Below are 23,040 nucleotides of genomic sequence, written 5' to 3' on the forward strand. Positions count from 1 at the left end.
GGGCAAATTTGAAGTACCAAAGCCAAAAGAAACTTCAAGAATGGGGACCATAACATGTGGCAATTGTGGTCTCCAAGGGCATAGGTACACAAACTGTCTTAAACAGTTGAAGCCTGAGCTAGCTTTGAGGAAGAATAAGCATGTGGTAATAATTTTTCACCTTGAAATATACAAATCTTTCCTTTATTTCTTGTACATTTCTTTCTAGCATTATTAACTGTTTTCCTTTTCTTTGTAAGGCTACTCCAAGTAACTCACAACCAAGAGCTGCTGGTCCTTCTACTACAACAACAGCAAGACAGCCAATAGCTGCTGCCAGAGGAGCTGCCACAGGAAGAGGAGCTGCCAGAGCAAGAGGAGCTGCCAGAGGAAGAGGAGCTGCTACTTCTACTACACCACCACCATCTGGAAGAGGAAGAGGAAGAGGAGCTGCTACTTCTACTACACCACCACCATCTGGAAGAGGAAGAGGAAGAGGAGCTGCTACTTCTACTACACCACCACCATCTGGAAGAGGAGCTGCCAGAGGTGCTCCAAGGCCATTCAGTGCCCCCAGGCAATATGCTGCCATTCCTACTGATGGTACACACACTGGATGGATGTCCTACTTCACTACTAGCAGAGGAAGAGGAGCCAAGTAATTTGAAATGATGTGGTGTTATTTTGGTTGAACTTGATGCTCATGTTGATGTGGTGTTATCATGGTTGAACTTGAGGTGGTTATTGTAATGTTGAACTTGAGGTGGTTATCTTAATGTGGCACTTGAGGTGGTTATTGTAATGTTGAACTTCAGGTGGAGTACCAGTATTTGCAAAGCAGTAACACATTTTCAGTTACTTGTTTCAAATTAGTACCAATACTGCTGCTATTTGTTGCATGTCAGTACCAATACTGCTGCTATTTGTTGCATGTCAGTACCAATATTGGGGCATCACATAACATGCAGTACCACATTTGGGGATTCTGACATGTGGGATAGGTACCTCTCCTACTATTAAAGTGACAGCACAAGATCTCAGATTTGGGAACGAAACTAGGGTTCGTCCACGCAATGTCCATTTGGAGCGCAGCAAAGGAGAAGAAGGAGAAATCTCAGCGTGGAGGCACTGAGGGGCCGGCGGTGGAGAGAGAGATGTCGTGGTCGTCCAGTGCCGGGTCCGCTCCCGGATTTCGTCGAGCTGCAGGGAGGGGGGGGAGGAGGCGCGCTCGCCGGTGCGCTACCGCGAGCTCCCAATGGCATACGAGCCTCCAGTGATGTGCCACTGCTCACCTTCGAGGAAGGCGCCAAGATGGATCTCCTGGAGCAGGCAGAACCCTGGTAGGAGGTACTATAGCTGCGTGGATGCTATGGTGAGTGTTGTTTTTTTTTGCCTAATTTCCTTCCTTTTTCTTCTGTGCAATAGTATGTGAAATGATATATTTTTGGAAATTTGTTTCTGCATCTTAATAGCACGGTGGCTGTGGATTTGTGCAATGGCATGATGATCCATTGCCCACATTCTGGAGTGAGCTCATTGGGGATCTACGTGATGAAGTATGGAGGCTTAAAGGTGCAACTGTTGCCAGAGAGGAAGATCAATTTCCAATGCTGACTCCAAGTGAAGATGATGGCACAAGGGAGGCCATGTTTCTGTCTCTGCAAACTCAACTCAGAGAGAAGAATGCAGAGATTGTAGGGATTAGGGCCAAATTTCACAATGTGTTGTTTCTTTTCACTATATTTGTGCTTGGGTTAGTTGCAGGCAAGATATTAAGTTAGTTAGTTGGTTTAGTTGCAGCCAATCTAAATGCAATGTCCTGTCTGGTTTAGTTGCTCTAGTTTAAGCCAAGTTGTAATGGATCAGTGAAGTTATCTTCTGATGCAATGAGATTTAGTCAGTCTTGTTCCTCTTTTATTTTGTATGACATGAGTGGTTTGCTGCAACATTGTCATAATGTATCATCATCAACATATCCTTCTACATAATCAGCATATCCATACATAATAAGAAACTGGAGTTCAACTCATTATAGCCATACATAACCATTGTTCACAATACATAGAGGAGTTCAACTTCAAATGCATAGTTCATCCTTTTCTCACAAAAGGATGAATAGCATAACTACTACATACATACACATCCATAGTTCACCATTAGTACAAGCATACAGTACACAACCTTAGTTCCTAGATGCTAGGTCATTACACAACCATCATTCCCAAAAGGTCAGCAATGCCACTAATCTCATTTTCATCTTCTTCACTTCTCCAAGATGGCCTGAATCCCCCTGAACTTCTCCTTCAACTTTTCATTCTGAAACTCTAACTGCCACTTCTCTTCAATATGCTTTTCATTTCCCTTAAGCAGATCAGCAACCTCAAGCTTCAACTCTAGCTTCTCTTGGGTGAGCTTCTCCTGACACTTTGTTAGCTCTGCATTCTTCAGCTCCAAATTCATACTAGCTTCAGTAAGCACTTGCTTCTCTTTCATTTTGTTCAGCTTCAAGTTCTGAATGACTGTTGCTTGAGCTCTTGTCAGGTTGAGCAGCAGCTCATACTTGAGAGTAAGTTTCTGGGTCTCTTCATCTTTCTTTGCCATCTCACTTGCCATCTGTGCCTTCATATCATCAATCAGTTCTTTTCTTACCTCCTGCTGATATGTAATGGCAGACTGCAGATGTCTGAAATCCACCACCTTATCTTCCTGGAAGTTCATCAGCTCATGCACATCTTGGACTAGCTTGTCATAGTTGGCATCCAGCTTGTTCTTCTCTTCTGTCAGATGGTGGATAGTGAAAGAACTTTCAAGATTGTCATTCACCCTAGCAGTTTTGGCATCTTCAACCATTGCCCATAGCTTCAACAATGCATTCTGCATTGTTGGGGGCCACTGGTGATCAACCCATTCAACAAAGCCACAATTGCTACCTGCCTGCAAAAACAAGAACAACACCAACACAGTTCAATATGGCTCATGCTTGACCTAAATAAGCTACTCTAATGCCACTATGAACCAAAATGTTGACAGCAAGGAGAGTACTCCAGCAAACAGAGTTCAATATGGCTCCACCAAACAGAGTACTCCAGCAAACAGAAAAAAAAAATCACTATGCCTAGGTTAGTTATCATTTTTAAGCTACTCTAGTACCACTATTAACCAAAATTACTATGCCATTGTACTCCAGCAAAATATACTCATGCTTGACCTAAATAAGCTACTCTAATGCCACTATGAACCAAAATGTTGACAGCAAGGAGAGTACTCCAGCAAACAGAGTTCAATATGGCACTGACAAAGTAAGAAAAAAAATCACTATGCCTACAATCCATATCGGCTGTGCACATGCTAAAAACCGCCTGCCTGTGTCTGTTCCTTTAAAGGCAACAAGCCTCTCAGATGCCATGCCGTGCTTCTCACATGGAGACATCACATCCAGCTCAAGCCCCTTGTAATCTGGATCTTCAATGCTGAAAGGGACCTGCAGAAGCTCACACAAAGACAATGGGCAAATCAAAACCTACCAAAATCAACCAAATCAAGAAATCCCAAATCTGTAACCCTAACCCTAAACTCACTGTACTGACCTCGTTGAGACCGTCTGTGGAGGAAGAATGCATGTACGGGAGGCTAGACTGGTCGTCGCTGCTTTCGTCCTCCAAAACCATGGCGTCGGCGGGGCGGGGCGGCGGCCGGCAGTCGAGACGCAGGCGGCGGCGACGGAGAAACGAGTGAGGAGAGGAGGAGGGGAGGGGAATGGTGCGGCGGGGGCGAGCTGGTGCGACCGGACCGGGTTCGAGGCCAGCAGCGCACCGGCTCGTCCTAGTCAGCGCGCGGGCATGCGCCGATTGGCCAGCGTGGCACCTGACGGGTGGGCCCGAGCTGTCGGATCGAGCGTCAATACGTATAAATACGCGTTTTAGCCTTATTTGAAAAAACCTGAAGCAATCGTGGTACTGACATGCAAAAATTAGCAATTGTGGTACCAATCTGCATGTGATGCCCGAATTGTGGTACTTCTGTGCAATTAACTCGGTTGGCGCTTGTTCACATGTTTACAGTCACACGCGGACAACTCTTTCCTCTCTGAGCTTATTGCACGCGCTCTGCGTCTCTGGTGGCCGGTATAAGAGCATCTCCAGCCGTTGGCTCCCGAAGAAGCGCTTAAAATCGCCGTCTGAAGACGAGCCGGTGCTAAAATCGGTGTGGGGACGAGCGGGTTCCCAACCGCTCGTCCCAAGGTCGCCCCCAGACGCGGATTTTTTTTTAGAAAAACGGAATTCGGCAAAGTTCGGTAAATTAGACAAAACGTTCAGCTAAAGTTCGGCAAACTTGACATATATTCGACATGTTCGACGTTACATAAGATATTAAAAAAGACCCAACTAAGGGGCGAAGAAGTCGCTGAGAGCGGCGAAGTCGCCGACGTCGCCGCCATCCTCGTCGTCGTCGTCGGCGGCCTTCTCCTTCTTGACGTGGCCGCCCCTGCTGGACCCCTGCCCGGCGTCACCCTGGCGGACCGGTGGCGGCGGCGCGTCGTCGTTGTCATCGCTGTCGTCGAGGACGACGACGGCTCCCTCGTCCCGGCCACGGCGCCAAGCTTCGAACCGCTCGTAGGCGAGGCGCTGGCGCTCCAGCTCCGTGCGTGTCCAGTCTTCACGCGCCCATTTGAGGGTCGCTGCATCGTCGAGCTCCTCCTCGACGCCGCCGGCGAGCCCGGGCTCCGTCTTGATGGCGGCGAGCCCCGGCTCCGTCTTTGGCTTGACGTAGCGCGGAGGAGCTGAGGAGGAGGCATGCCTGCCGCCCTCGTTGATGACGATGCTGGTGCTGCGGGTGCGCTGGCCGAGCGGCGTCTCCGCGGCGGGCTCGGCCTTGACGCTGAACAGCGCCGGCGAGCCGGTGGAATGGGAGGAGGAGCGGGAGGAGGACTGAGAGGAGGAAGACGAGGAGGAGCCGAACCTCCTGGGCGCCCATTGCCCGGCGCTCCGGCGGGGGAGGGGGGGGGGGCGCCGCGGCTGGGTATGCCAGCGCCGGATTATTGCCGCCCTCGAGGTATGCCAGCACCTCGTGGAGTGTGCGGCCGGGGGCACCCCACCACACACGGCCCCCATCGCTGTTCTTGATGCCACCGACCACCGGCGCCCCGTTGGTGGACGCCAGCCGCTGCGCCTGCCAGCGCTGGAAGTACGCCGCCCACGACGTGTGGTTGTCGGCGGCGTACTGGGGGAGGGCGCGCTGCTCCTCCGTTAAGGACGCCCGCACGCGGTCGACCTCGGGCACCAGGGGGATGGGGACGCCCCTGTTGCTGAGCCTCCACCCCGTCGGCCTGGCGCGCATGTCCGGCGGCGCCAGGATGTTGGCCTCGAAGAGGAGGTACGCCTCCCACTTGTGGAGCGAGCGGCGGCCGAAGCCGTTGGCCGCCGCCGTATCGCCGGGGACGCATTCGGCCATCGCTGAGAGGGAAGGGAAGGGAAGGAAAGGGGAGAGAGGCAGAGCTCGGCGGCGGACGGGAGAGAGGTAGAGCTCGGCGACGGACGGGAGAGAGGCAGAGCTCGGCGGCTGGTTTGGGCTTGGGATGGTGTGGCCAGCAGCGAGGGGGAGCCGCTGGTTTTATAGCCCCGTGCCGTGTGTACGCGTGGCGGGAGGGGAGGCGTTGCCGCGCTGCCCGTGAGGAATCAATGACAAGGCTGACCGGCGGCAGCCTTGCCATTGATTTCCCGCGGGAAACCGAGGCGACCGAGGCGTTCTGGGGGAAGACGAGGCGCGCGTCGCTGACTCGGCGGGCCCGCGGCTCTTTCCCGCCAAAACCGCTCGCCCCGGCGCCCCCCAGAGCGCTGGGTTCGGCCTGGGTCCACCGACGCCAGTTTCGGCCCAAACCGACGAAAAACGGGCTCCTGAAATGCGACTGGGCCGATTTTTGGGCGCCGGTGCGGAAAAAACGCTTAGAGAGGGTCTGTTTGAAGCGCGGCTGGAAATGCTCTAAGATTGTAGGCGCATGCATGCTTAATCGCAAAGTTTTCCTCCCACCCTTGTTGCGCCTTGCGCGTAAGCATTCTTCTCGCCGGGAAGCGAGCGGCCTTTTCTTTCTTTCTTTATTTCTTTCCTGTTGCAAGACCAAGACAAAACTGACGTTGAATGTGGGGTGCTGCGCGATGGCCGAATGTCAAGAGAGGAATCAATGATGTTGGTCCAAGACCACCGTACGTACGTACGTACCGGGCCATGCTGTTTGTGGTCGGCAACGGCAATGTCATGGGTCCAGGTCAAACCCAACTCCATCTGCACACAGACAGAGCTACGAGACCCTTGATTGCTTGCTGCCTGCCTGCCGCGTCAGCGCCTACTCACCGCCGACCGAGCGTAGCGCTGGCGGTTCCATCTGTCGTCGGCTCACGCTTTCGAGCTACTAGCAGATTGTTCTACAGTACACGGTTCCATCTATCAATCCGTGCTCCGCCTTTGTTCTCCGGATCGCCCTCTCCCAATGTTCCATTCTACGGTCTTGTCGAATATTTTCGACCCATGCGGGCTCAAGAAATAAGGGCAACTCCAACGCACGACTTCAAACATACGTCCATTTTGTTCAGATTTCGTTCATTTAGGGATGACAATGGGGCAGCGTCAACCCGGATTTCTGGATGGGCCGGTCGTGTACCCAACGCACAACCGTATTTCAACCGCATCTCGTTCGACGGGCCCTTTATGCATTCTTTGAACTAAAATCAAGCATACCAAACAGTTCATAATCAAATAGTTTCACATCCGAAATTATCTTACAATCCAACCGAAATAAAAACAATATCAAATAGTCTTATAACCCAATCAAAATTGTTTTGCATGCAAAGAAATTGAACCGATAGATCTACTGGTTGTAATTGTAAGTCCACATGTGCTCAACCAAGTCATTCTGAAGCTGCATATGAGTATGCCAATCACGCATTTCACGATCAAATTGGACAAACTGTTCAAAGGTTGCAGGTTGTTGGTGCTCAGACACAACATTTTCATCCTGAAAATCAAACCCTTGATCGTAGATGCTATCACCACGCTCATCCTCCACGAACGCCGGCAAAAAGATCCTTCGAAACACGGGCGTGGGCTAGCTATGGCATATGGCATGGTCGTGGTTCGGACGGCCTTGCAAAGAAGGTGACGTGTCCCAAAAATGGGGGTACAGGCGGGATGGCGGCGACAATGGCGGGGGCAGGGAGCGGAGGACGGAGGGACGGCAAGAGGAAGAGAAATGTGCGTTTGTCCGTTTGGACTCGCGCGTTGGGCTGCATTTTGTATCCGTTTATCTCCAAATGGACGCGGCCGGACCATCTAGGTTGTGCGTTGGAGTTGCCCTAACACGTACAAGGGCTTACAGAGTAAACACAACATGTGCTTTCGGAGGCATGCTGACCCTGAAACAGACACCGTATCCGTTCACTGACATTGATGTGAAATCCGGTTATCCAAACATGCACACATACATTTCAAAGCGGATTTGAACAAATTAAATGCATTTCATCAAACACGATGAAATTCATCAAAATTCGGACAAAAAAAACAGATGGAATTTTGACCGTTTAACCAAACCACAAATAACATAATAGCACAATTCATCCATAAATAGTATGCAAATATCTCTAGTACAATAATAGTTCATATTCAATGAGACAACCGGATGTTCCACAAGTCTTTCAGAATCATCTATGCCAAATTCAATGACACTAGAATCAGAATCGGAGCATGTCGTCCCACACAAACTGCTCATTTAGCTTCATCCAACAATGTATGTGCGGAAATGGCATACCCTCGGACCTGTAGTATAGCATTGAAGCATGTACATACTATACAATGTGTAGAGCAACATTGAGTAAATGAATGAATTAACCACCATATAAAGTAACTAGAAGAAACTTACGACCTCCATAGTTGACAAGCCCAATGGACACCTCGTCTCCATTTGGTGAAAGACACCGCACAACTTCATGATGGAGTTGCAAATGGTGTACCACCGATGAGTTAGCGACTTAATACGTCTCCGACATATCTATAATTTTTTATTGTTTCATGTTATTAAATTATCAATCTTGGATGCTTTCTATGCATTTATATGCTATTTTATATTATTTTTGGGACTAATGTATTAACCCAGTGCCCAATGCCAGTTCCTATCTTTTGCTTGTTTTTGGCTTCTCAAAAAATCATTACCAAACGAAGTCCAAACGTGATGGAACTTTACGATGGTTTTTTCTGGACCAGAAGGGACCCTAGAAGGTTCGGGAGGATGCCAGAAGAGCTACGGGAGAGCCACAAGCTCACAAGGCGTGCCCGGGGGGGGGGGGGGGTAGGCGCGCCCCAATCTTGTGGGGCCCCCGTAGCACCCGTTGACCTAATTCCACCTCTATAAATTCAGAAATATTCCCAAACCAATGGAGAGCCACCCGAAACACTTTTTCCGCTGCCGCAAGCTTCTGTTCTTCTGCGATCCCATCTGCAGGCCTTTTCGGGTACTCTGCCAGAGGGGGAATGGATCACGGACGGCTTCTACATCATCCTTGCTGCCTTCCGATGATGCGTGAGTAGTTCACCACAGACCTATAGGTCCATAGCTAGTAGCTATATGGCTTCTTCTCTATCTCTTTAATCTTCAATACAATGTTCTCCTCGATCTTTTTGGAGTTCTATCTGACGTAATCTTCTTTTGCGGTGTGTTTGTTGGGATCCAATGAATTATGGGTTTATGATCTGAATATTCATGAGAAGTAATTGAGTCTTTTCCGAACTTTTTTATGCATGATTGTTATAGCTTTGTATTTCTCTCTGATCTATCCCTTTGGTTTTGAAGGAAATATGCCCTAGAGGCAATAATAAAGTTATTATTTATTTCCTTATTTCATGATAAATGTCTATTATTCATGCTAGAATTGCATTAACCGGAAACTTAGTACATGTGTGGATACATAGACAAACAGAGTGTCACTAGTATGCCTCTACTTGACTAGCGCGTTGAATCAAAGATGGTTAAGTTTCCTAGCCATAGACATGAGTTGTCATTTGATTAACGGGATCACATCATTAGAGAATGATGTGATTGACTTGACCCATTCCGTTAGCTTAGCACTTGATCGTTTAGTATATTGCTATTGCTTTCTTCATGACTTATACATGTTCCTATGACTATGAGATTATGCAACTCCCGCATACCGGCGAAACACTTTGTGTGCTATCAAACGTCACAACGTAACTGGGTGATTATAAAGATGCTCTACAGGTGTCTCCGATGGTGTTTGTTGAGTTGGCATATATCAAGATTAGGATTTGTCATTCCGAGTATCGGAGAGGTATCTCTGGGCCCTCTCGGTAATGCACATTATAATAAGCCTTGCAAGCAATGTGACTAATGTGTTAGTTACGGGATGATGTATTACAGAACGAGTAAAGAGACTTGCCGGTAACGAGATTGAACTAGGTATGAAGATACCGCCGATCGAATCTCGGGCAAGTAACATAGCGATGACAAAGGGAATAATGTATGTTGTCATAACGGTTCGACCGATCTTCGTAGAATATGTAGGAGCCAATATGGGCATCCAGGTTCCGCTATTGGTTATTGACCAGAGAGGTGTCTCGGTCATGTCTACATAGTTCTCGAACCCGTAGGGTCCGCACACTTAACGTTCTTTGACGATATAGTACTATATGAGTTATGTATGTTGGTAACCGAATGTTGTTCGGAGTCCTAGAGGAGATCACGGACACGAGGAGGAGCTCCGGAATGGTCCGGAGGTAAAGATTCATCTATTGGATGATATGGTTAGGCCAAGGGGTCACGCCCACGGGGCTATAAGTCGGTGCAAAAGAAAGTTTTGCGGAGGTCAGAGGCCAAACACTGGAGGCCCTGGCGTCTGGCCCTGGGCCAGACGACGAGGCCCATGGCGTCTGGGCCAGACGCCAAGGATTGTGGCGTTTGGTCCTGGAGTCCGAGTGGGACTCTTGCCTTTCGGGCGAAACCGACTTTGAGGAGGCTTTTGCTCCAAGTTTCGACCCCAAGGCTCAACATATAAATAGAGGGGCAGGGCTTGCACCAAAGACACATCAAGAAACACCAAGCCATGTGCCGGAAACCCCGTCCCCTCTAGTTTATTGTAGCGACCCGACCTCAGACGGTCAAGTCTCTGTGCTTAAGTGTCGGTATGCTGACACACACAGTACTCGAGGATTTAGAACAGAGGTAAATCACATGTATAAAGTAACGTAAATACTATTACCTCCATCCATATAGCGGAAGTAACAACAAGGTTGTTGATTCCCATCAACACCAACGGCAAAATTGAGTGTAGAAATCGTAACCCTAACGTATCACTTACTCGTCGCAAGATTCCTGCAACATGAGACGTTGCAGCCACAAAGGATCAGTACATTGAATGTACTGGCAAATTCACACCATAGGATAATGATGAATAATAACTATCACTACATGCATATATGGCTGGTGGAAAAGCTCTATGGTTATAATGTTTTTGCGAAAAGCCAAATTTTCCCTACTGCAAAGGAATATATTTTATTTAACTACAAAGTTTGTTGAAAAAATATTGAGAAGGTAAACCCCCTCTCAATCCCAATTAAAAGTAATCATTAACAACCCAACAAATTTATTATATAGAGTGATGAGATCAACATGATAATCCAAGAACCAGATACTCAAGATGTCCATAACCGGGGACAGGGCTAACCATGATTAGTTTGTACACTCTGTAGAGGTTTGCGCACTTTTCCCCACAAGGCTCGATCTCCTCCGTTGGATTTCTCGCACTACATGGTGTTTGAGAAACGGATGACCGAGACACAGTCTTTCAGAAGCGTTAGCACCTTACGATGGGTAGACAGTACCACCTACATCCCCTACATCTGCTAGTCTACCACTGTAAGAGTTCACACGACTTAATCAACTATGCTAGAGCCCATAATAGCTTGTGGCTGCACACGGAAGTTGCTAGCATGAATAATCTTATGATCCCTTTGAGCCTGGGTGGCAGTCCATAGGAGAATCACACGGTACACCGGGATTTCCAAAAATACAGGCAATCACCGTATTCCCCAGGTGCCTCAATCCACCCAGATGTGTATTTAAGTTGCCACCTTAAGTTGAACCATTAATTAACAATCTCACATCTGTCATGGATACACTCAAACCCAATCCACGTCTACGAGCATAGCATGGAAATATAAGCATAACGTAATAGTAACTCCCAAGGTTTGAATGCAGGGCAATAGGTTCCTACCTCATCAACTACTTCCCAATACCCACATGATATCAATCATACTCATGCAATGTTTCAGGGTGACACTAATGCAAAAAAAACTGGGCATGAAAGGGATATAATCAAAGTGTGAACTTGCCTGTACTGTTGATGAAGATGATTCACACTCATAACTCCTGATACTTCTACTCGTCACACTAAGGTCAATCTATCGTAAGCAAGCAATGATAACCACACATAAGCAATCACTCAAAAGATCGGAAAGAACGAAGAAGACGATTCGGAAAATATTAAAACCAAGCAAATAACTCTTGCAATATAAAACAATTTCTAACAGTACCAAAATATGTGAATTTGGCCTTATCAGACAGTTTAGGTCAAGAGCTCCGATTTGCAAAAAGAATCAACCAAATCGGAGTTACGAAACTCAAGTTATGAACAAAAAAAGTTTGAATATGAATATGAACAAATTTCGAAATTTGAAAATTTCAAAAAGTTGATGTGACAGGTTCACTGGATAGTTGAAAATAAGACGAAACTATAGGCGCTGGTTTCATCTAATTTGGATGAACGAGTAAAATATTATGGCTATTTGAAAAATCTGGGCCAAGCTGTTTTACGGAATAAAAATAACTACGGCTAGAAGAATTCTAGGTCTAATGTATAAATATAGAGACTAACTGATAATCTAATTATTCTACCGTACTAGTCTAGAAATAAGTACAAAAAATAAAGAAAGATATCTTTATAAATAGACAAAAGACGACTTCGGAGAGAAAAGACAATTTCCAGAATTCCGCCGGAGAAAAGAAATAATTTTTTTAATGAATCTAGTCAAACCAAAATATTGATTTAACCCGAATCGGATGATTTTTAGTGGCTCTAAGGGTCTATATTTATAGGTGGAAAAGAGGCTTAGAAGTTAAAGGCTAGGCAATGTGTAAACGTAGACGAAAATAAACGAAACTGATAAGAAAAAGGCTAAACGCCTCGCACGGGCCTAAAGGCCTCGGCCGGCCGCGCGCTATAGTTTTTTTCTTCTTTTTAAAACAAAATTCGGCCTAAGTAAAAAAAATTGAAAAGGCTGGCTGGGCCTGGCCCATGTAGGAGAGAAAACAAAATGATGAGGTGCCCGATGCCACTATGCTGCGCACGTGGGCGACAGTTAGTTCCAGGCGAACGTGCAGTTTGTTTTTTGAAAATAGGAAAGGAAAACTGAATAACGAAAATAGAGTAAAACTTTATATAGGCATATTATATACCACAATTTTCAGAAAAACATTTTCTACAACTTGAACATTTTTGTAGAATCAAATAAAATATACAAAAACTCAAATAAATCAAAAAATGCTACTGCTCTAATGAAATCCAGTAAAAATCATTTTAAAAATATCAAAATAAATGCAAATTTATTTCTCTCCAATTTTCTGATCTAGGGAATCATTTTACCCTAATTTCCATATATTTATTTTTGGATAAAAATAATTTGAATAAAAAACCATATAACCCCAAATTATAAATAATTTCCAAAAGGACTTTAAATTTGATCCTTTTAAACTCCCAACTCATATTTCATATGTTTTGAAGAAGTCATTTTATCTTCTCTCATGAAAATCATTGAGTTGCTTGAAGTTTCTGAATTTGAAAATATTTCCAAAAAAAAATTCAAATCCTTTCGAAACCCTTTTCATTTATTTAAATGGAAGAAGTCATGTCATCTTCTCTCCAGGGTTTTGTGATGAAAAGTATTTGAATTCACGGAGATCGTAAATGCAAAAATGAAAGTTTGGGAAAGTCCTTTTATTCCCTCTCGTTTAACGTTCAAAAAGTTTCAAATTTCACTCACTTTCAGTCAATCAATCACACAACAATCAAACAATCAATCAAATCTATCTATTTAATATAACATTCCAAAATTTAGAATTTTGGGATGTTACAAACCTACCACCCTTAAAATGAATCTCGTCCTCGAGATTCGAAGAGGCTAGAAAGAAATAGGTTAGGTTCGGGGGTCTTCTCAAAATCCATCGATCATCACAGGGGGTCTGAGGTGCTACCACCCTTAGAAGCATGGTTACGGTTCCATCAAAACTCATATACTCCATCCTTATTGTTAACAGGGTCGGTCTTCTCAAATTCTCGGGAAAATTCCTACTCTGGCTCTTCCGGTAGTGGCATAACCTTTTCCTCAATTCTTCTGTCCTTCTAGCTTGGTAAGGTTATTCCGAGACTAGGTCTTCTTAGCTGACGGGTCTGGCGCCAATACTAAACAACTATCGATATCTCATGGTGGTCAACCATTTATGGTTTCTCCTGCAGTAAGTGGGCCTGGGTTGAACCTCACCGTATGACCTACGGTTGGCAAAAGCTGCCTTGTACGAGGGAAATTACTTATACCATTCTAAAGTTCAAACAAGGTTTAATCGTCGTCTCTCTACTATAGGCAAGTCACTCCGATTTACCATCCATATAGCAAGGCGAATAATAAGAGTAAGTCGGTATGGTGATCAATCCATCCCGCACCCCAATCATTACCTTGTACATGGTTTAGTGAATCTCGCATTCTAACACTCGGTCATCCCCACAAGCATTGCAGAATTTCTCTTGTCGACGAACTGGGTTCGGATAAATCCATTGATTCTGCAAGCTAAACAATCATCTATCATTCCTTCACAACTCTCAGGTTTTGCGTTACTCCTATAAGATCGTCTATCGATAAAATCGTAACTTCTTCCAGGTTTTTTCCTTCAGCAAGAGTGTGCTAGCTTCTTGGCAGGTCCTGGGGCCTGTGGGTTATGGCCCATCTCATCACTTGCAAACCTTGAACTCATCAACGGGGCAACTGATCGTTATTCCAACATCCAGCTTCCTAGCATGCTTAAATCCATCCAATTGTACGGTCCTTCTTCCTTCTATTGGTTCCAAACTAAGACGTGATTACTCAGACTCATCATGGAGTTATAATCGTTCCATAATACCAACATCATATCTCCTTTATATCCAATAGTACTTCATGGGGTATCCAACATATCGAGATAAAACTCGTACTTATGAAGTCCACTCCGTGGAACATCATTATCCTTTCCAGGGGTCAAGTTTCCTCACAGGGTACTACCACCCTTAAAATTGCACAAACTCATCCATAGACCATACTTCTCATATCCTCGAAAATGGTCAAAATCTTTCTTCATAGAGTAACAACTCATAAAATCCAATCAATACCAACGATGCTAACTTTATTGATTCTCCAACGATTACAATTCTCTTGCTTTTCCATTACATGCCTTAACTCATCGCCTCAATATAAAGGGAGTGTTCTCACTACTACTACTATACTGTTGTTGCAATCTCAACTATTTAGCACAAGCCTCCTTCTCTTTGGACAATCTCTGGCAAAGTGCCCTGCTTCATTACAACGAAAACATCTTACTTCTGACAAGTCTCGTGGTTTCCTTGTGATTACATAGCCTCTTTGGGTCCTCGGCTTCCTTTTTGGGCAACTGCCGAGGTAGTGCCCTGACTCCTTGCACCTATAACAGGTGATATAACTCAGATCCTTCCTAGAATCCAATCTACTTCTCTTTCTGGACTTTTCCGTTCCAATCAGGGCTTCTATTTCCTGTGGGTCATACTCTACTTCCTCCGTCGGGAATTCTACTAGATCCCCATTCAGACAATTCTAGGAGATGTGTCCTTCTTCTCCACATGAATAGCATGACTTGGTGCAGGGTTTAATTGGGTCTTCTTTGGATGTGTACACCACCTCTTCCATCATCATGGGTTCTTCTAAAACTTCCATAAGGGCTCCTTACATTGCTTCTTTCTTCTGCTGGATGGTTCTTTGTACCATGGGGTAAATGTGACACTGAGCAGGGTAGTGGGTAGTCCCTTCACACAAGAAACAAGTAATCTGCCTAGTTGGGCATTCTTCAGCTGGGTGACTTCCTTCACAATTAGGGCATTCATCCTTGTGTTCTTTATGGTTGTGTCCTATTTCTCCATAAAGCTTGCATGCACAGGGTTTCTCCATATCCTTTCCATAAGGCTTCAATTTCTGGGACACAAACCGAGACTTTAGCAGAGTCAACTTAAATTCTTTCCAAGTGGTTACTCCTTGCCATCCATTGATGGTTTGGTACATCCTCCACCAAGTAGCAGCACCTCTCTCAAAGCACTGAAGAGCATGCTGGGTCATATCCTTTCTGGCTATAGTGTTATTCTCCATATGATCATCCATATTCTGAATCCACCGGCCTGTCTTCAATTTACTTATCGGTCCAGAAAATACAAGCTCATCTCCATTCATCCTCTAATGGGTCCATGGGTTTGGGGTGAGATAAGAGAGAGAGAGAGATGCACACAATACAAGCAAAAGTTTTGAAAAGGCAAATTTTATTTATGGTTGTCGGAAAAAAAACATCAAACAAATGACAGCTCACAAACGTCGCATCTAACGTAGGTATATAACAGGGGTTTGGTCTTCTAAAGGTCAATAAATCTTCAAAATCGCCAAACTCTTCAAGTCTTGTTCACGTCTCCGATGGCTTCTTCCGATCATGCTTGTCATTCTCAAGTTCTTTTGCCAGATCATCTCTGTTGACGCGAAGTCTCTCGTAACATCCTTTAATATTTTCGAGCTGCGTCCCAAACTTCTGGGTTTCAACCTCCTTGGCATGAACCATGATCCTACTGTCCTTCAGTTCCCAACGAATCTCCGGTATCTCGAGGTTTTGCTCCTCCAGCTTGGCTACTTTCAGCTTCTGGGTCCCGTGTTCTTCACGAACTGCTTCCTTGTCAAATACGGCTTCCTGTAGGTCCATCTTAACTTCTTGATGTAACACTCCAGATCCTGGTGATACACCGGCTAAGGTTAAAACTTCATCTTGCTGATAGGTGCTCCATCAGCCTTCTACCATCCAATCCTTTCATGCATATGCATGCTTAACTCAGCACGGTGACAATAGCATAAACGGGCGATAACATCATGGATAGCCGTGTTTCTGCTCTTGTCATTTCCATGAGCTATCTCTCCATAGTTGATATCTCCTGTATTGGGGTTTCCTTGACAAAACTTTGAGATCTAATGTTCCATGTTCTGGTCTTTCTCAGATACACCTGGATCTCGGGTATTGACAGCTTCCATAGTCTGCCAAGTTCCATAAGGGTAGCCTTCCTAGGTCATAAAAATCTGGGAATTCTTCAGAGCCTTCAAATTCTCCTAGTCTTTGGAGTCTTCAACTGTTGTAGTTTCTATTATTCAGATGCACGGTAAAATCTCCTTCCTTCCATAGTGGTCATGGTTGTCCGATATCTTGTACTTCTTGGAGTGGTCTCATCAGTCGAATCTTCGTGGTCAAAAGGGAAAGGGGTCAGGTCTAACTAAAAGGGAATATTTGAATAAGCTCAGAAGAGAAGAGAGGTAAAAGATCCTTTTGAAAAACAAAGTTTTAGAGAAAACCCTTCCTACGGGCTTGCCAGTTTCTAGGGTCATGTCCTACAGTCAACATGTGCTCTGATACCATCTTGTAGCGACCCGACCTCAGACGGTCAAGTCTCTGTGCTTAAGTGTCATCCCTGGATCGGTATGCTGACACACACAGTACTCGAGGATTTATAACAGAGGTAAATCACATGTATAAAGTAACGTAAATACTATTACCTCAATCCATATAGCGGAAGTAACAACAAGGTTGTTGATTCCCATCAACACCAACGGCAAAGTTGAGTGTAGAAATCGTAACCCTAACGTATCACTTACTCGTCGCAAGATTCCTGCAACATGAGACGTTGCTTAAGTGTCATCCCTGGATCGGTATGCTGACACACACAGTACTCGAGGATTTATAACAGAGGTAAATCACATGTATAAAGTAACGTAAATACTATTACCTCAATCCATATAGCGGAAGTAACAACAAGGTTGTTGATTCCCATCATCACCAACGGCAAAGTTGAGTGTAGAAATCGTAACCCTAACGTATCACTTACTCGTCGCAAGATTCCTGCAACATGAGACGTTGCAGCCACAAAGGGTCAGTACACTGAATGTACTGGCAAATTCACACCATAGGATAATGATGAATAATAACTATCACTACATGCATATATGGCTGGTGGAAAAGCTCTATGGTTATAATGTTTTTGCGAAAAGCCAAATTTTCCCTACTGCAAAGGAATATATTTTATTTAACTACAAAGTTTGTTGAAAAAATATTGAGAAGGTAAACCCCCTCTCAATCCCAATTAAAAGTAATCATTAACAACCCAACAAATTTATTATATAGAGTGATGAGATCAACATGATAATCCAAGAACCAGATACTCAAGATGTCCATAACCGGGGACAGGGCTAACCATGATTAGTTTGTACACTCTGTAGAGGTTTGCACACTTTTCCCCACAAGACTCGATCTCCTCCGTTGAATTTCTCGCACTACATGGTGTTTGAGAAACGGATGACCGAGACACAGTCTTTCAGAAGCGTTAGCACCTTACGATGGGTGGACAGCACCACCTACATCCCCTACATCTGCTAGTCTACCATTGTAAGAGTTCACACGACTTAATCAACTATGCTAGAGCCCATAATAGCTTGTGGCTGCACACGGAAGTTGCTAGCATGAATAATCTTATGATACCTTTGAGCCTGGGTGGCAGTCCATAGGATAATCACACGGTACTCCGGGATTTCCAAAAATACAGGCAATCACTGGATTCCCCAGGTGCCTCAATCCACCCAGATGTGTATTTAAGTTGCCACCTTAAATTGAACCATTAATTAACAATCTCACATCTGTCATGGATACACTCAAAAACCCAATCCACGTCTACGAGCATAGCATGACAATATAAGCATAACACAATAGTAGCTCCCAAGGTTTGAATGCAGGGCAATAGGTTCCTACCTCATCAACTACTTCCCAATACCCACATGTTATCAATCCTACTCATGCAATGTTTGAGGGTGAAACTAATGGAAAAAAAAACTGGGCATGGAAGGGATATGATCAAAGTGTGAACTTGCCTGTACTGTTGATGAAGATGATTCACAGTCATAACTCCTGATAGTTCTACTCGTCACACTCCGGTCATTCTATCGTAAGCAAGCAATGGTAACCACACATAAGCAATCACTCAAAAGATCGAAAAGAACGAAGAAGACGATTCGGAAAACATCAAAACCAAGCAAATAACTCTTACAACATAAAACAATTTCTAACAGTACCAAAATTATGTGAATTTGGCCTTATCAGACAGTTTAGGTCAAGAGCTCCGATTTGCAAAAAGAATCAACCAAATCGGAGTTATGAAACTCAAGTTATGAACAAAAGAAGTTTGAATATTGTGACAGGTTCACTGGATAGTTGAAAACAAGACGAAACTATAGACGTTGGTTTCATCTAATTTGGATGAATAAGTAAAAAGTTATTTGAAAAATCTGGGCCAAGCTGTTTTACGGAAGAAAAATAACTACAGCTAAAAGAATTATAGGTCTAATGTATAAATATAGAAACTAATTGATAATCTAATGATTCTACCGTACTAGTCTAGAAATAAGTATAAAAAAACAAAGAAAGATATCTTTATAAGATAGAGAAAAGACGACTTCGGTGAGAAAAGACAATTTCCAAAAGTCCCGCCGGAGAAAAGAAATAATTTTTCTTTAATGAATCTAGTCAAACCAAAATATTGATTTAACCCGAGTCGGATGATTTTTTAGAGGCTCTATGGGTCTTTATTTATAGGTGAAAAAGAGACTTAGAGGTCAAAGGCTAGGCAATGTGGGACTAAACGTAGACGAAAATAAACGAAACAGAGAAGAAAAAGGCTAAACGCCTCGCACGGGCCTAAAGGCCTCGGCCGGCCGCGCGCTGTAGTTTTTTTTAAAACAAAATTCGGTCTAAGTAAAAAAAAATTGAAAAGGCTGGCTGGGCCTGGCACATGTAGGAGAGAAAACAAAATGATGGGGCGCCCGATGCCACTATGCTACGCACGTGGGCGACAGTTAGTTCTAGGCGAACGTGTAGTTTTTTTTGAAAACAGGAAAGGAAAACTGAATAACGAAAATAAAGTAAAATTTTATATAGGCATATTATATATCACAATTTTCATAAAATGATTTTCTACAACTTGAACATTTTCTAGAATCAAATAAAATCTACAAAAATTCAAATAAATCAAACAATGCTACTGCTCTAATGAAATCCAATAAAATCATTTTACAAATATCAAAATAAATTCAAATTTATTTCTCTCCAATTTTCTGATGTAGGGAATCATTTGCCCTAATTTCCATATATTTATTTTTGGAGAAAAATAATTTGAATAGAAACCAGATAACCCCAAATTAAAAATAATTTCCAAAAGGACTTTAAATTTGATCCTTTTAAACTCCCAACTCATATTTCATATGTTTTGAAGAAGTCATTTTATCTTCTCTCATGAAAATCATTGAGTTGCTTGAAGTTTCTGAATTTGAAAATATTTCCAAAACAATTCAAATCCTTTGGAAACCCTTTTCATTTATTTCAATGGAAGAAGTCATGTCAGCTTCTCTCGAGGGTTTTGTGATGAAAAGTATTTGAATTCACGGAGATCATAAATGCAAAAATGAAAGTTTGGGAAAGTCCTTTTATTCCCTCTCATTTAACTTTCAAAAAGTTTCAAATTTCACTCACTTTCAGTCAATCAATCACACAACAATCAAACAATCAATCAAATCTATCTATTTAATATAACATTCCAAAATTTAGAATTTTGGGATGTTACATTTATCCTCCGTCATAGTTTTCGTAGTGCTTAGGCGAAGCCCTGCGGAGATTGTTCTTCACCAACATTGTCACCACGCCATCGTGCTGCCGGAACTCATCTACTACTTCGCCCCTCTTGCTGGATCAAGAAGGCGAGGACGTCATCGAGCTAAACGTGTGCTGAACGCGGAGGTGCCGTAGGTTCGGTACTTGATCGGGACGGATGGTGAAGGTGTACGACTACATCAACCGCGTTGATAAACGCTTCCGCTTACGGTCTATGAGGGTACGTAGACAACACTCTCCCCTCTCGTGCTATGCATCACCATGATCTTGCGTGTGCGTAGGATTTTTTTTGAAATTACTACGTCCCCCAATAGTGGCATCAGAGCTAGGTTTATGCGTAGATGTTATATGCACGAGTAGAACACTAGTGAGTTGTGGGTGATACAAGTCATACAACTTACCAGCATGTCATACTTTGATTCGGCGGTATTGTTGGATGAAGCGGCCCGGACCGACATTACGCGTACGCTTACGCGAGACTGGTTCTACCGACGTGCTTCGCACACAGGTGGCTGGCGGGTGTCAGTTTCTCCAACTTTAGTTGAATTGAGTGTGGCTACGCCCGATCCTTGTGAAGGTTAAAACAACACATACTTGACGAAATATCGTTGTGATTTTGATGCGTTGGTAAAAACGGTTCTTGCTCAGCCCGTAGCAGCCACGTAAAACTTACAACAACAAAGTAGAGGACGTCTAACTTGTTTTTGCAGGGCATGTTGTGATGTGATATGGTCAAGACATGATGCTAAATTTTATTGTATGAGATGATCATGTTTTGTAACAGAGTTATCGGCAACTGGCAGGAGCCATATGGTTGTCGCTTTATTGTATGAAATGCAATCGCCATGTAATTGCTTTACTTTATCACTAAGCGGTAGCGATAGTCGTAGAAGCAATAGTTGGCGAGACGACAACGATGCTACGATGGAGATCAAGGTGTCGCGCCGGTGACGATGGTGATCATGACGGTGCTTTGGAGATGGAGATCAAAGGCACAAGATGATGATGGCCATATCATATCACTTATATTGATTGCATGTGATGTTTATCTTTTATGCATCTTATTTTGCTTAGATCGACGGTAGCACTATAAGATGGTCTCTCACTAAATTTCACGGTATAAGTGTTCTCCCTGAGTATGCACCGTTGCGAAAGTTCGTCGTGCCGAGACACCACGTGATGATCGGGTGTGATAAGCTCTACGTTCACATACAACGGGTGCAAGCCAGTTTTGCACACGCAGAATACTCGGGTTAAACTTGACGAGCCTAGCATATGCAGATATGGCCTCGGAACACTGAGACCGAAAGGTTGAGCGTGAATCATATAGTAAATATGATCAACATAGTGATGTTCACCATTCAAAACTACTCCATCTCACGTGATGATCGGACATGGTTTAGTTGATATGGATCACGTGATCACTTAGATGATTAGAGGGATGTCTATCTAAGTGGGAGTTCTTAAGTAATTTTATTAATTGAACTTTAATTTATCATGAACTTAGTCCTGGTAGTATTAGCATATCTATGTTGTAGATCAATAGCTCGCGTTTAGCTCCCCTGTTTTATTTTTGATATGATCCTAGAGAATACTAAGTTGAAAGATGTTAGTAGCAATGATGCGGATTGGATCCGTGATCTGAGGATTATCCTCATTGCTGTACAGAAGAATTATGTCCTTCATGTACCGCTAGGTGACAGACCGATTGCAGGAGCAAATGCAGACGCTATGAACGTTTGGCAAGCTCGATATGATGACTACTTGATAGTTAGTGCACCATGCTTTACGGCTTAGAATCAGGGCTTCAAAGACGTTTTTGAAACACCACAGAGCATATGAGATGTTCCAAGAGTTGAAATTAGTATTTAAGACTCATGCCCATGTCGAAAGGTATGAGACCTTTGACAAGTACTTTGCCTATAAGACGGAGAAGAATAGCTCAGCAAGTGAGCATGTGCTCAGAATGTCTGAGTACTACAATCACTTGAATCAAGTGGGAGTTAATCTTCCAGATAAGATAGTGATTGACAGAGTTCTCTAGTCACTATCACCAACTTACTAGAACTTCGTGATGAACTATAATATGCAAGGGATAACGGAAACAATTCCCAAGCTCTTTGTGATGCTGAAATCGACGAAGGTAGAAATCAAGAAAAGCATCAAGTGTTGATGGTTGACAAGACCACTAGTTTCAAGAAAAGGGCAAAGGGAAGAAGGGGAACTTCAAAAAGAACAGCAAGCAAGTTGCTGCTCCCGTGAAGAAGCCCAAAGCTAGACCCAAGCCTGAAACTGAGTGCTTCTACTGCAAAGGAAACGGTCACTGGAAGTGGAACTGCCCTAGATACTTGGCGGATAAGAAGGATGGCAAAGTGAACAAAGGTATATTGGATATACATGTTATTGATGTGTACTTTACTAGTGTTTATAGCAACCCCTCGGCATTTGATACTGGTTCAGTTGCTAAGAGTAGTAACTTGAAACGGGAGTTGCAGAATGAATAGAAACTAGTTAAGGGCGAGGTGACGATGTGTGTTGGAAGTAGTTCCAAGATTGATATGATCATCATCGCACACTCCCTATACTTTCGGGATTAGTGTTGAACCTAAATAAGTGTTATTTGGTGTTTGCGTTGAGCATGAATATGATTTGATCATGTTTATTGCAATATAGTTATTCATTTAAGTTAGAGAATAATTTTTGTTCTGTTTACATGAATAATACCTTGTATGGTCATACACCCAATGAAAATGGTTTGTTGGATCTCGATCGTAGTGATACACATATTCATAAGATTGAAGCCAAAAGATGCAAAGTTAATAATGATAATGCAACTTATTTGTGGCACTGCCGTTTAGGTCATATTGGTGTAAAGCGCATGAAGAAACTCCATGCCGATGGACTTTTGGAATCACTTGATTATGAATCACTTGGTACTTGCGAACCATGCCTCATGGGCAAGATGACTAAAACGCCGTTCTCCGGAACAATGG

The sequence above is a fragment of the Triticum aestivum genome, chromosome 5D (assembly GCF_018294505.1).
Source record: "Triticum aestivum cultivar Chinese Spring chromosome 5D, IWGSC CS RefSeq v2.1, whole genome shotgun sequence".
In the NCBI taxonomy this organism is placed as follows: Eukaryota; Viridiplantae; Streptophyta; class Magnoliopsida; order Poales; family Poaceae; genus Triticum; species Triticum aestivum.